This window comes from Diachasma alloeum, unplaced genomic scaffold, assembly GCF_001412515.2.
Source record: "Diachasma alloeum isolate Michigan unplaced genomic scaffold, Dall2.0 Dall_scaffold_01162, whole genome shotgun sequence".
NCBI classification, from domain to species: Eukaryota; Metazoa; Arthropoda; class Insecta; order Hymenoptera; family Braconidae; genus Diachasma; species Diachasma alloeum.
Genome location: NW_021681272.1, coordinates 32,295 through 45,935, shown reverse-complemented (window position 1 = coordinate 45,935; position 13,641 = coordinate 32,295).

Genomic DNA, 13,641 nt, shown 5'->3' with positions numbered 1-13,641 from the left:
TCTTTATTAATACTTATTCTAATTGATTTTACAGTGGTCACCAATGTGTTCCTAACAGGGGTGCCGTATGATCCAAAGTGACGAAAGATGGCTGGAATCGCGTTGTCTAGGTCCGGGTTGTAACGTGTTTTTCTGCTCCAATTGTCCCAGCCAATGGGTGAGCGCCAATGTGTCACTTCATATCTCTCGGGGTTAATCAGATATGTAAATGTCAAGGTGATTGGTGGTTTACCTTGACCCTCAGCGCTTTCACGGTCATCTCAATAATTAGTTCCTCTATATTCAGCTTCTGACTCCGGATTGGCTGGCTATTTGACCCCAGCGCCGTCAATATGAGGGTTAAGAACGATTAATGAGTTGGGTTAACTCGTCAGAGGCCCCGGTTATCGGCCTCACTCGGCAGAAGTCCGGGTTATCGACACATCCTTTGATCACTCCGAATCCACATAACCTCCAACTTTCAGCAGGATCTCAGGTAGTGCTTATTTTTCTCTCGGTAGATTTAGGACAATTATACTTCCTTCGGCTGCTTTTCCAATCGTGTGTCACTCAATCATGGGCAACCTAACCCTCAACTACTACCTTTATCCAGTGTGAGTTATTCCAGTGACGTTCGTTTAAATTGATCCGGTATTTTCACCTGTTCACTATCTTTCAGGTGATATCTCGCTTCTCGTAGTTGCGTAGCGTCACGTCGGTCGCTAGTAGCGACGTAGGGTTTCTAGATTATCGCAATTTTTTTTTTTTAAGGCCTCGGAGTCCCTTTTTTCGGGTCCCATTCGGCACTCTATCCAACCCTATGCATGCGGCTGTGGATTCTACACTGTACCGCATTCGCACTCTTATAGAACATAGAAGTAGCATGGGGAAACCACAGAAAACCCATGCCGGTACAGGCGGTTCCTCTATTAGCAACCTCCCGTTCGCCGGAGCCTTCCGTTGAAAAATTCGGTTTCACGGGGAATCGAACTCACAACCTTTCGCACACTAGACTTGCGTCTAATCCACTCGGCCACCGACGTCGGTGAGATTATCGCTATTATAACTAGATATTTAACGTTAATTTTGATACTACAATTTATTCATTATTTAATAAATAAGATGTACCTAAATTCTAGAGTAACTCATGTTTGAACACGTTTGCGACGGGGAAATATTAAGTTAGCTTAGAACGTACACAGGAAATAAATAATAAATCTTTGGACTTTCCAATTACACAGTTTAGAACTCTCAACAATAAATCTCCTTCTAGTACCTCTTTTTTTCATGTGTAGTTTTCACGTGCAATTTGAGGCTCATAAAGTCTTTCCAGAAACAATTTATTTTTCCCCGAGAGAAACTCCACAATCTCTTATTTGCCCCAACATGTATGGGCCCCTTTGTTTTGGTCACATAGCTCGCAAGTGTGCGGTTCGAACTGAAAAGTAATAAGAATTCAATACTAAATAACCAAAGTTGTTGTAATTATTATGATGAGTAACTCTGAATTGTGCTTAAATGAGTGAAAAATTAAACTTTTAAAATTTTGGTGAATCTCCGCACATCTAAAAGCAATAGACATCGGAATTTCTGGACATTAAATCACAGTTATTCACGTTTGGCCTCTTTTACGAACTCACTCTAATATCCATTATAGTTATAAAATCATTATCATCGCACACCTTTCTATCCCGGGTTTTTTGAGTACGGTTTTACCCGTGGAATGTTGGGCAAATGCCAGAAAGCGTGGTTTCAATGACCGTACACTGTCATAGCCGTTGAAATCACATGTGCAACAGAGACTGGAAATAATCCTAAAAGGAGAAATATTATCAAAATCAATCGAGAAGACTAGAAACAATTTTGGAGACTGACGATCCAGGCGATCCAGGCTGAGAGATTGCGGTCAAGGAGGTAGGGGCGACGAAACCGGAGCAACAGGTGACACCGACCAGAAGATCCAGGTGGGACCAGAGGGTATGCAGCAGCCGAATAACATCGGTGAAATAAAAATAAAGTCAATAAGTGATAGAACAGAAAGTTACGTAGAATTCCCCATCTGACCGAATTACTGAAATACAGGCAACTCCCAGAGATTCCACAAAAGAATGTACCTCCCAAAATCGAGCAGACAAGACTATAAAATTAGCCGGCGAAATAATCTCTCGGTTTGACGGAAAACCTGCAGAATTAACAAACTTTATTCAACAGTGTAAAGAAGCCTATTCCGGTGTCAAACCTGCAGAATGTCGAAATCTTTTGTCATTAATCTGGAGTGAAATTGACGGTCATGCTAAACAACTTATTTCGGGCTACAGTAAACCGGAAACCCTCGATGAATTGATCAAGTTATTAAAAAATTCATTCATACGTTTCTTCAATCTCGGGCGAGTTAACAACGAATTATGTAGGCTATCTCAAGACGAGATCGTAGAATTTTTTGGAGCTTGGGTTTTAGAAGTTTTGAATCGCGGGCGCGAAGCAGCGAAAGAAAAATATAATGAATCCCAAGTTATTTGTGTACTAATCGAACTAGATAAGACCGCAATCACGTGTGTCATTCGAGGTATATGGAATTCATTGATGAGCAGTCTTGTGGGAAATAAGAAACCCCCTGCTTTGAAAGACGCAATTAATATCACTCTAAAATTGGAAGTGGACGCGGAAGAACGATCACGTCACTTGTCGAAGGGCCCATTGAAATCCGCGACCTTGCAAACCAAAATTTATAACACAAATTCGACGCGAGAATTGAACCGTGAACGGTACCCTCAACGCGATGGCTATCGTAACCCAGGGCGAAATTACTAACGTGAACGGGAATACAGACCGAAGAGGCCTGGGTACGAGGGGCAAAATTGCTCAGATAGGAGACCGGAGAATAACAGCAATAATTACGGTCGGAGAGATAATTCCAATTATCATCCCAAAAATCGGTACTCCAATAATTGCCGCCACAATGATCGCTATCAGAATCAGGATAGGGGGTACGAACGTGAAAATCGTATTAATAATTATAAACATTTAAAGTCGAAAAGCGCTGCGCCGGCCGGGAACGAATTGGGGCGAAGTATTGTTTGCACTAGCAGAGACCACAGTCTGTTACAGCATTGAAGCGCCGGAATTGGTAAACTTCCAATAATTCCTTTAAGCGAGCTGTCGTTTATAGAAAATAACTCACAATTTCATGTCAATACCGGGTCTCAATTGAATTTAATTAAACAACGAGCACTAGAGTCAGACACGGATCTTGATGAAAAAAATTAAATTCTAGGTCACCGGGATAGGATTTGACATGCTGCGTACCCTAGGTGAGGTCACTGTTCCCATAGGAAACGAAAATATTCGACTTCAAGTGGTAACTGACACTTTTCCTGTCAAAGCAGATAGTATTTTGGTAATAAAATTTCTCATTCAACAAGAAGCGGTATTGCAATTTAAAAACCAACTCCCAAGTTGTTTACGACTGCGTAATAAAGAGTTTTTATTTAACACCACCATTTCTCTTGAGCTTCCGCCTCGAACGAAAGAATTAATTGAACTGCCTATCAAAAACCCGGATAAACGATCGGACTACATCCGCAGAATCAATGTTGGGCCCGGCATTTATTTAGGTGAGGTATTGGCTACACAGAAGAATGGAGTGACAGAAAAATGGAGTTTATGGCAAAAGTCTTCGCCATAAACTCCACCACTAGCCACTCACTCTTTCTCCCATCGAACTGGAAATTTTCGATGCTATACCTCCTACCCCAGAGAAAGCTCGTGTAAGTGACTCCATGAAGAAAAATCCAAAGGAGGTAGCCCAAAGAATTGTTCAATTAACACAGCTTTTGCATCTATCTCACTTGGTTGAAACAGAGAAAACTAGTGTTCTCGCAATCCTTTCTCAATTCCCCTATCAATTCTACCTACCTGGAAATAAATTAGGCTCCATAACACTACGAAACACACCCTATTTACAACTGATGAGATTCCTATCAATACTAAACAATACCGTTTTCCAACGGTGCATAGGGAAGAGATCAACAAATAAGTTGAAGCTCTTCTAGAGAACGGAACAAATTCATTGTCGAAATTTTCATATAATTCCCCTTGTGGATTGTTCCTAAAAAACCCGACTCTTCCGGAAAACCCCGATGGCGTATGGTTATTGATTATAGGGCTCTCAATGAAAAAACGATCAGTGATGCTTATCCTCTCCCAAACATCACTGGTATCCTGGATCAACTCGGTGGGCCGAAATATTTTAGCACACTCGATCTAGCTTCAGGCTTTCATCAAATTTCCCTGGATGGAAATTCAAAACATAAGACAGCATTCATCAAATTTCCATGGATGGAAATTCAAAACATAAGACAGCATTTTCCACCCCCTTCGGTTTTTTCGAGTTTACCAAAATGCCCTTCGGCTTGAAAAACGCCTCCGCGACATTTCAACGCATGATGGATATGGTTTTATCTGGAATCCAAGGTATAGAGCTTTTCGTATACATGGATGACATCGTCATCTATGCTAGCTCTGTCGAAAAACATGCGCGAAAACTGAGAAACTTATTGGCATGTTTGAGAGATGCAGGTTCAACTCTTCAACCTGATGAGTGCCATTTTCTGCGCCGTGAACTGATCTATCTAGGCCATCGAATCACAGATGAGGGTGTTAAGCCTGACCCTGTGAAAATTCAAGTTGTAAAAAATTTCCCAATTCCTAGGTCACGAAAAAAAGTGAAACAATTCCTTGGTCTTGTCGGTTATTACAGGCGTTTCATCAAAAACATGGCTAAAATAGCCAAGCCCCTGACAGGTTTATTGAAGAAAGAGAGAGCTTTTACTGGGATGATTCAGCACTGAAATCGTTTACGGAATTATGTGATATTCATTGCTCAGAGACTCTCCTATAATTCCCGAAATTCTCGGAACCCTTCCTAGTAACGACTGATGCATCCAATTACACGGTAGGGGCTGTTTTGAGTCAGGGATCTATTGGGAGAGATCTTCCTATCGCGTATGCTTCACGGACGTTAAAATACACAGAAGTCAATCATTCAACAACTGAGAAAGAACTCCTTGCCATAATATTCTGTGTAGAACATTTTCGGCCTTATTTATACGGCCACCACTTTACTCTCATTACCGATCATCGTCCTTTGGTGTAGCTACACAACGCTAAAGACCCGATGTCAAATGCGCTGGCGCATTCGTTTGAATGAATTTGATTAGTCTGTCGCTCATAAACCCGGTAAAACCAATTCTAATGCTGACGCCCTTTCCCGTAATCCCATTGACCTTTATAATTAACCTATCACTGAAATAAGCACTTGTTGACTGAGGAAAGTCCAGAAGATTCTCTACATCCCGGAGATTCGGAGGACATGCTCGACTGCGCAGACGAGACATTGCTTCCCGATGTCCATGAGGATTGGGATGAACAAGGACAAATAGACTTTTTTAATAATGAAGAAATAATAGGTGCTGTGTTCCTGGCGCGCGAGATCATTGTGCCTCATGAGGTCGGAGATATCAGTTCAGAAAATACCACATTAACGTCTGATAAAAGTCACAGTGGAGTGCAATTTTTTTATATTTAAGGCATTTCAAACCCTTTGGTTTACTCCGCCATCTTGTGGCGAACTTGCTACACTGTACCGCATTTTCTCCCGCAGGAGACGGAGGAAATCACAGAAAACCTCCGTCGGTACAGTCGATTCCTCTATTAGGAACCTCCCGCTCGTCCAGAGCCGAGGTGAGACGGACCCCACCAGAATCCGCCCCAGGCGAGCCCCTTAACCTCCTTTACCGGAAGTTAAGTGTCCCCCCCACTCAGGATCCGAAGCCCAGCCACCCTGTCGAGCCCCCAACCCCTGTTTCCAGAAGCCAAAAAACCCGATCGGACTGGGATTTAAACCCACGACCTCCTAGTGGCCAAGCCGAACTAACAATTTAGCCGACGCGGCCATTGGACGTCGGTAGACAGCACAATTAACATCAATGAAAAATTTCATTCCGACACGAGACCCGTCTCAACGGAAAACAATATTCAACATGAATCACGTTGACAATTAGGGAGCTCGCTCTGGTCTGATAGTTTGTAGACTCTCGGTGATATCTACGTACCGCCGCCTCAGACCCCAACCAGAGGAGTGAAACGTGGGATGTCAACTAAGATTGGGAAGGTCTACCTGTTACTCGACGAGGGTCCCCGCGTCATCCACACTGATCAAGGCAGTAATTTCGTTAGTCAAATTAGGAAGAAATTTCGCAAAATATGCAAGATTCAGAGAATCAGTTCCACAGCATTCCACCCAGAGTCTCTTGGTTCATTGGAACGTGCTCATCAAGTGTTTGTAGAATATTTCAAGCATTATTGCAACAAAACTCATTGGGACGATTGGATTCGATTTGAAATGTTTTCTCATAATACTTCTGTTCATGACGGTACAGATTTCACTCCTCATGAACTCGTGTTTGGCGTCAAACCCATTATCCCCTCAGAATTCACAAAAGAACAGACGCCTTCAACTTATGTACAATATCTTGATGACCTCTTCACTAAAATTACTACCACTCAGGCCATGGCGGCAAGTAATCTGAAAAAGGCTCAGAAAAGAAGTAAACGATATTATGATAAGAATGTTAATCCATGAGAGTTTCATGAAGGAGACTATGTATATTTGCGAAAAGAACCTAAAACATCGAAATTCGATTACAGTTGGATAGGCCCTTATGAAATAATTCATATGCACGGCAAATCAAATGCCGAAATAGCTCTAGACAAAGTTAAGAGGAAAATTATACATACAAATAAATTAAAATTTGCATTTATAAGACCAGTCAATGGAAATGTAAACCAAATGGCAGATTAAGAATTAGTAAGCCTACTTTCCATGATTTATTATTCCAAGACTGATATTAGTTATGTTTAGGACACAAGTATTCGTAAAAAAAAGAAGTTTCCTAAAACTCTTTTCTTTTTTTTTATATAAGGGGTAAGGTGTCACGTAGGTCACTAGTAGCGACGTAGGGTCCCTAGATTGTCGCCATTATAACTAGATATTTAACGCTAATTTTGATACTACAATTTATTCATTATTTAATAAATAAGATGTAAATAAATTCTAGAGTAACTCCAGTTTGGACACGTTTGCGACGGGGAAATATTAAGTTAGCCTAGAACATAGATAGGAAATAAATAATAAATCTTTGGACTCTTCAATTACGCAATTTAGACCTCTCAACAATCTCCTTCTGGTAGCTCTTTTTTATGTCTTGTTTTTAAGTGCAATTTGAGGCTCATAAAATCTTCCCAGGAACAGTTTATTTTTCCCCGAGAGAAAGTCCAGAATCTCTCTTATTTTCCCCCAATAGCGTGGGCCCCTTTCTTTTGGTCTCGTAAAACCGAGAGTTCAGGGGTGGGCCACCATGCTCGATTGTGGGGGTGAAATACCAACCCTATCGACCAAATTCAGGGCCACGATTGGTCACCTACTCTTTCCAGTGGGGAGAGCATCTTTTCAGAAGAAAATTGAGACGGAAATCTCCAGGATCGAATTTTTTGTACTGCTTCTAATAACATTCAATAACTTTCGAGAGCTGGAAAAGATTCATTCCTCACCTCGTGAGAGAAAAGTACTTGAATGAAATAGAAATTTCGAATACGATTCTTTGAAATAATAACTTCAGAAGGCAAGACGTTTTATTTAAAAAAAACCTCTCTGATTGCTGGAAAACATGATGATAAAAATAATTTCATTAAAACTTCTCAAACTCATCTTAAATTTTTCAGAACAATGCTCAGAACAATGCTCAGAACAATGCTCAGAACAATGCTGGGAATGAGTCTTCTGGAAAATCTTCAACCTGCAAAATATATTCCTTCCCTAAGGAGAAACCTCATAATTCTACGTACAAAATGATATCCTTCTCTGCGGCTAATTCTTTCTCTCGTTTTGACAATTTAAGTTTAACTGGTGAGTTGAACAGTAATTGTTGATTCCCTTACCTCTCAGAGTGTCCAGGAATGAGAAGTTTATGTAAAGCTATTTGTATTTTCAAGAGAAACCATAGCGGTCTCTTTCAAAAATTAAAATAAATTTCTCTTGGATGTGAAATTCTCAAATTTTTTTCTTTTATAAAAAAATAAATCATTATTCCTTCAATTTTCAATATTTAATTCCGACGAAAAATTTTCCGTTTCTTCAATTGAGCATATTTTGAAGCAACTCATTCCATCGGGAATGGCTTAAAATTGCCAAAAATGTTGGAAATTTGCAGAGTGGCAGATTTTTCATTTTCTTGCTCAAAGCACCAGTGAAGTTTTTACAGAACATATTGAAGAATCGAAGTGGGTTTTCACACCATTCTATCCAAAAATAATTTTATCTAAGTTTGGTTTTTGAATTTGTTTTCAATATTCCAATTTTTTTAACTTCCCGACCCGTACGGAGGAAGTTATTGTAATGACCCCGAAAATCGAATGTCGATATTTCATCATATTTCCATGTTTCATGACCCCTGGAAAAATTCTATGACGTTTGCGGATTGGTGTATGTGTGTATGTGTGTGTGTGTGTGTGTGTGTGTGTGTGTGTGTGTGTGTGTGCGTATGTGACCAATATTTTGGTTAACGATTTCTTTGAAACGAATGATTCGATTGAAATTTTTTTCCACGCAGTCGCTGTGTTCTCATGTCGCTTAGAAATGATTACATTTTGAACAACATCGTCTCAGCAGTTCTTCAGATTTTCCGATACGACTAGTGAAAAAACGTCGAAAAATCACTTTTTTTCACAAATTTCATTATTCCTCCTAGGAGAACGATGGGATTGACTTTCTGCCATCATTGTCGATGCAGCTCGATATGACTAAGGCTTGAGTCAAATTCCAGTGAAATCGTCTCAACGGTTTTGGAGTTATAGGAAAATTAATTTTTGGATTCGAATTTTTTGNGCCATCATTGTCGATGCAGCTCGATATGACTAAGGCTTGAGTCAAATTCCAGTGAAATCGTCTCAACGGTTTTGGAGTTATAGGAATATTAATTTTTGGATTCGAATTTTTTGGAGAGTTTTTTTATAGTGGTTTCAGTTTTATCTTTTTTCATTATTTTACAAAATAATGTCGAAGACAATTTAAGGAAAATATTTCAAGAAATTGTCAGAATTGTGATATCCACTTGACAGTCGATAAGATAGACGTCCTTATTTAGCAGTGCTCGGACGGGGGCCCAATAGACCTTTTCATTCTGACAATCACTAGATTTGCGGACACTTTACCGAATTTATATATAAATCATAATTTTTGAACGCTCAAGTGTATATCATTCTGAAGTTCGATATTTATCAGAATTTTCCATGGTTTTTTTCGGAGACGTTCCCGTTGGATGAACGAAATACTATTTCCCCTAGATTTCCAGAATGAAAAGGTCTATTAGCGACCACTTATATACAACAAGCTCCAGCTCGCTCCTACACAGGACTGTTAGACGGAGAAAGGGGTGTACTCTCAACCCCTCTGTCTTTTTGCCAAAATTCATAAATCCTGTTACGCAATCCATATTGGGAATGCGCGGTCTAGATATGATATCTAGAACTAATAACAGATGACAGTAAGTGTTATGGGTTCTCTATGTAGAGACGCCTGTTTGTTATCAAACTGTCGATGTCTATAACTTTAATACAGACCAAGGTTACTAGATATTCCAGGGGTGGGATTTCGAGGGCACTCAGCGAACAAATTGATACAGTTTCTGCACGTGTGCTCCCTATGCTCTACTATAGATGAGTGCCCTCGAGATCCCACCCTAGGCTGGAACAGGGCATGTACCAATACTGCGGATCTGACCAATAAGGAAATCTGGATAGTCGCCCGCAACAATATCTAACCTACCAGAAAGCCAGTGACAAATCCATTGTACCAACCTGGGTATCTGGTAACCTTAATACAGACGGCACTCTCTATAGATTGTCTGATTCTCTATCAATCAGCTGTGATCTTTCGGAATCACAACATTGGAAAATAGCTCTCAGGAAAATTACAATATCCCATAAAAAACAAAAAAAAAGATTTTTTTTGTGGAAAAACGTGTGCCAAGACCGTATGCGTGTATGTATTGAATAGAAAAGTAAGACTACAAAAATGAACGAAATCAAAATGAAAAAATGCCAACTCCAACTTGGTTCATGAACTATCATCCGAACTACCATACAACATACGACATGATTAACAATTTGGAAAAAATAACAGCTATCATAATTCATTTGGTGAACGAACTTGGCGTGTCCGGGCAATAATTATTCATGAATTAGCGCCATTCTAATAAACGGAACTCTTTTCAATAAAGGGATTCCTCTTTCTTTTTAACTTCCTGAGCCGAAGGAAGGGACACGCCAAGTACGTTCACCAAATGAATTATGGTAGCTGTTATTTTTTCCAGATTGTTAATCATGTCGTATGTTGTATGGTAGTTCGGATGATAGTTNTCTAATAAACGGAACTCTTTTCAATAAAGGGATTCCTCTTTCTTTTTAACTTCCTGAGCCGAAGGAAGGGACACGCCAAGTACGTTCACCAAATGAATTATGGTAGCTGTTATTTTTTCCAGATTGTTAATCATGTCGTATGTTGTATGGTAGTTCGGGTGATAGTTTGTGACGGAATTTTCGAGAATTCCGCCACCTGTACGAGAGTTCACCGTAAGATCGGAAAGCTGAGAACTTCCGACCAAGTAAATTGTAAGGAGAGAGAGTAACGAGGGTGAGTAAATAAATTTTAAGAGAGAGAGAATCGCCTCATATTCCCTCCCCTGAAGGTTAGCACCCTTGTCGAAGGGAGATGCAACATTCCTAATCTTTAGCTCGAGCCTTGGATATCGATCATCAGAATATCCGGACATCAACATCCGCGGGAGAATAACGTTCGATTCTTTAAAACCAGTAAATTCACGTGTCGATCTACGATAAAAACGAGTAAAAATAAAATATTCAGTTGAATTAAAAACAAATAGTTAAATCCTCGATGTTTCGAGGTAATTTCCAGTTTAGTTTCGGATTGAGGGATTTACGGTTAGAGTCATTACGGTTTATGTAAATTTACAGTCAAATGTATTTACCGGTTTAATAGATATTTTGTTAGTTTCCCGAATTGTGAGTGGAACGAGTCTCTACCGTGGATCGTGGCCGATAGACTGAGCCTCCCGGTGAGATATCGTATTTCCGGTGTGTGTTAGTTGCTGATCATCGAGGTTGAGCTGCAATGCTCACGCTCCCTAGCCTACGCGTTTCGTGGGGTTATTGGGCTCACTGGTACGGTTGGAAGGCCCTGTGGGTGAATTTAGCCTCTCGCCTGCATGGATTGTCATGGCCCATTTTAGATTTACGGTTTTGTTAGAGGTGATTCCCCAATAACTCCCGGGAGAGTGACAGCTACGAAATATGCACTCACTCAGTGAAAAGTGCATTCGCGTTGATAAAAGGCGAACAACCGCCTATATTTTCCCCTCAATCCGAGTTTCGTTCGTTTCGTCTAGTAAATTCCGGTTAAAATTCAGTTCCAAACAATCTTCAGTCAAAGGAGATAAAGTGCCAGCCACATAAAATTATAACTTATTTTAAGACTCTATATTCGGAGTTTAAATTTGAATTAACGTCCCCGCGCGCGAGTTCCCACCGACTGCAGAAGTAACTCTCCGGCGACTGGTTATACGGCGCCCGTCGCCCGTCGTCACATGAGAATCTCGGTCGAACGCTGGAGTCAGTCGCAGTTCCGCCATCGTCCAAGTCGCCGCGCTTTTGGAGCAGCTAAGGGAAAGACGCCGAGAGGACTCCCCGTGGAACCTGGATTGGAGGAAAAATGGTAAGGATACCCTCTGACCCCAAGTGCACACTCCCAGAAGGGCAGTAGTGCACATTTTCCCCGAAAATCCGTAGGAGGACCATGGGAGGCGAATGCACATGCTACGGCATCACCGAATGACGGCATCGTGCCCTCTCCGAAAACCCCGTATTTGTCGAACGATAGTAAGGTGTACTTACCTATGGAGTGCATAATCGGTTCACAAATACTCTCTCTATTCCTGAGAAGTGATTGTGTAGTGATATGTGGGGAAATCATAAATAAAATAGGGTTATGCGTGCACGCATGCTCTCCACGTGGTGTGGATGTAGCTGTGGTGCTGTTTTGCATGCTTTTCATTGCTCAGACGGATTGACGCCTCATTTGGGAGCGCTTTTCGTTCCGTAGCATGTTTCCCTGATATTTTATTTTCATAATACCGATTTCTCGTCGAATAGAAGCTCGTGGGCTCCCTATAATTGAAGCGACGCCACGAGGCTCCTGGTCGAGAGAGAATTCAAGAATGTGAACTGAGGGCACCTTGCGAATGCCTATTCCATTCCTCGAGTTTTCTCCTTCAGTGAATATTCGTCTTCCCGTTAATTCCTCGTCGCTAGCGGTTCTCGTACATGTATGGATCCCCGTGTCCGTCATTTCCGGTTGTGCCGAGAGATCATACGCATTTAGGTTTTTCTCCCCCGTTCGCACAGATATTTCTCTCTCTCAAGTCTCTTCAAGTCTAATTTTAAGTCTATTTTCTTCTCGTTGGTTCCCTTTGGCTGCGGTTCGTTGATACCGCCGAAACAAAAATCAACTGGCGCCCGACACCAGTTCCTCAAAAGAGTAGCTGGCTTCTCGTTTTCCGCTTATGGCGTTTCTATCGTTTCTACGGTTTTCGCGAACTTCGGGGAACATCGAAGTGGAGGAGGCCGAAGGTGACACACTACGGCTACCGTTCAGTCTGGAATTTTCTGCGGGTTTAAGGTTTCGGATCCAATCCGTTCATATTAGTCTACGATGAGAAAAATCGCCGTCACAGGGTATAGTCACCAAGATTCATCATTTTCTTTGTAACCCATGAAACTTCGTCATTTCCACAAAGAATTTTAGTTAACCATTGTAAGAAGATAAGAAAACTCTCTGTTTGCACACACTATGCCCTCCCGACACCTTGTATTATACTATACTAGAATTAATACTGTTATATTCAAATGAAATTAGTCTTCCACACATGTACACTGCAATCTCTCAATTATGAAAATACGCTAATTATGTATGCCNCATCTTTTTTTTTGTTTTTTATGGGATTTCAGTCCTTTTTGGAGAGTTACCATCATCAAAATAATTCGATTCATTCAAGATTTTATGGATTTAAACTAATTACAACCCATCCATACGGAGGGGCGCTTGTACGTAATTTTTTCGATTTTTTTTTGCAATTTTCTGATTTTTTTCGCAATTTTTTGAATTTTTTTGAAGCTTTTGAGAATTTGAAATTTTTGGAAATTTAAAATTTTAGAACATTTTTAAAAATTTGAAATTTTTAGAAATTTTTTTGAAATACATGAAAATTCGATTTAAAATTTTTTTTTTTCAAATTTTTCAATTTTATAGCATTTTTTTTTTGCAATTTTCTGATTTTTTTTGCAATTTTTTGAATTTTTTTAAAGATTTTAAGAATTTGAAATTTTTGGAAATATGAAATTTTTGGACATTTTTAAAAATTTGAGATTATTGGAAATTTTTTCGAAATTCTTGAAAATTCGATTTAAAAAATTTTTTTTTTCAAATTTTTCAATTTTTTAGAAATTTTTTTTTGCAATTTTCTGATTTTT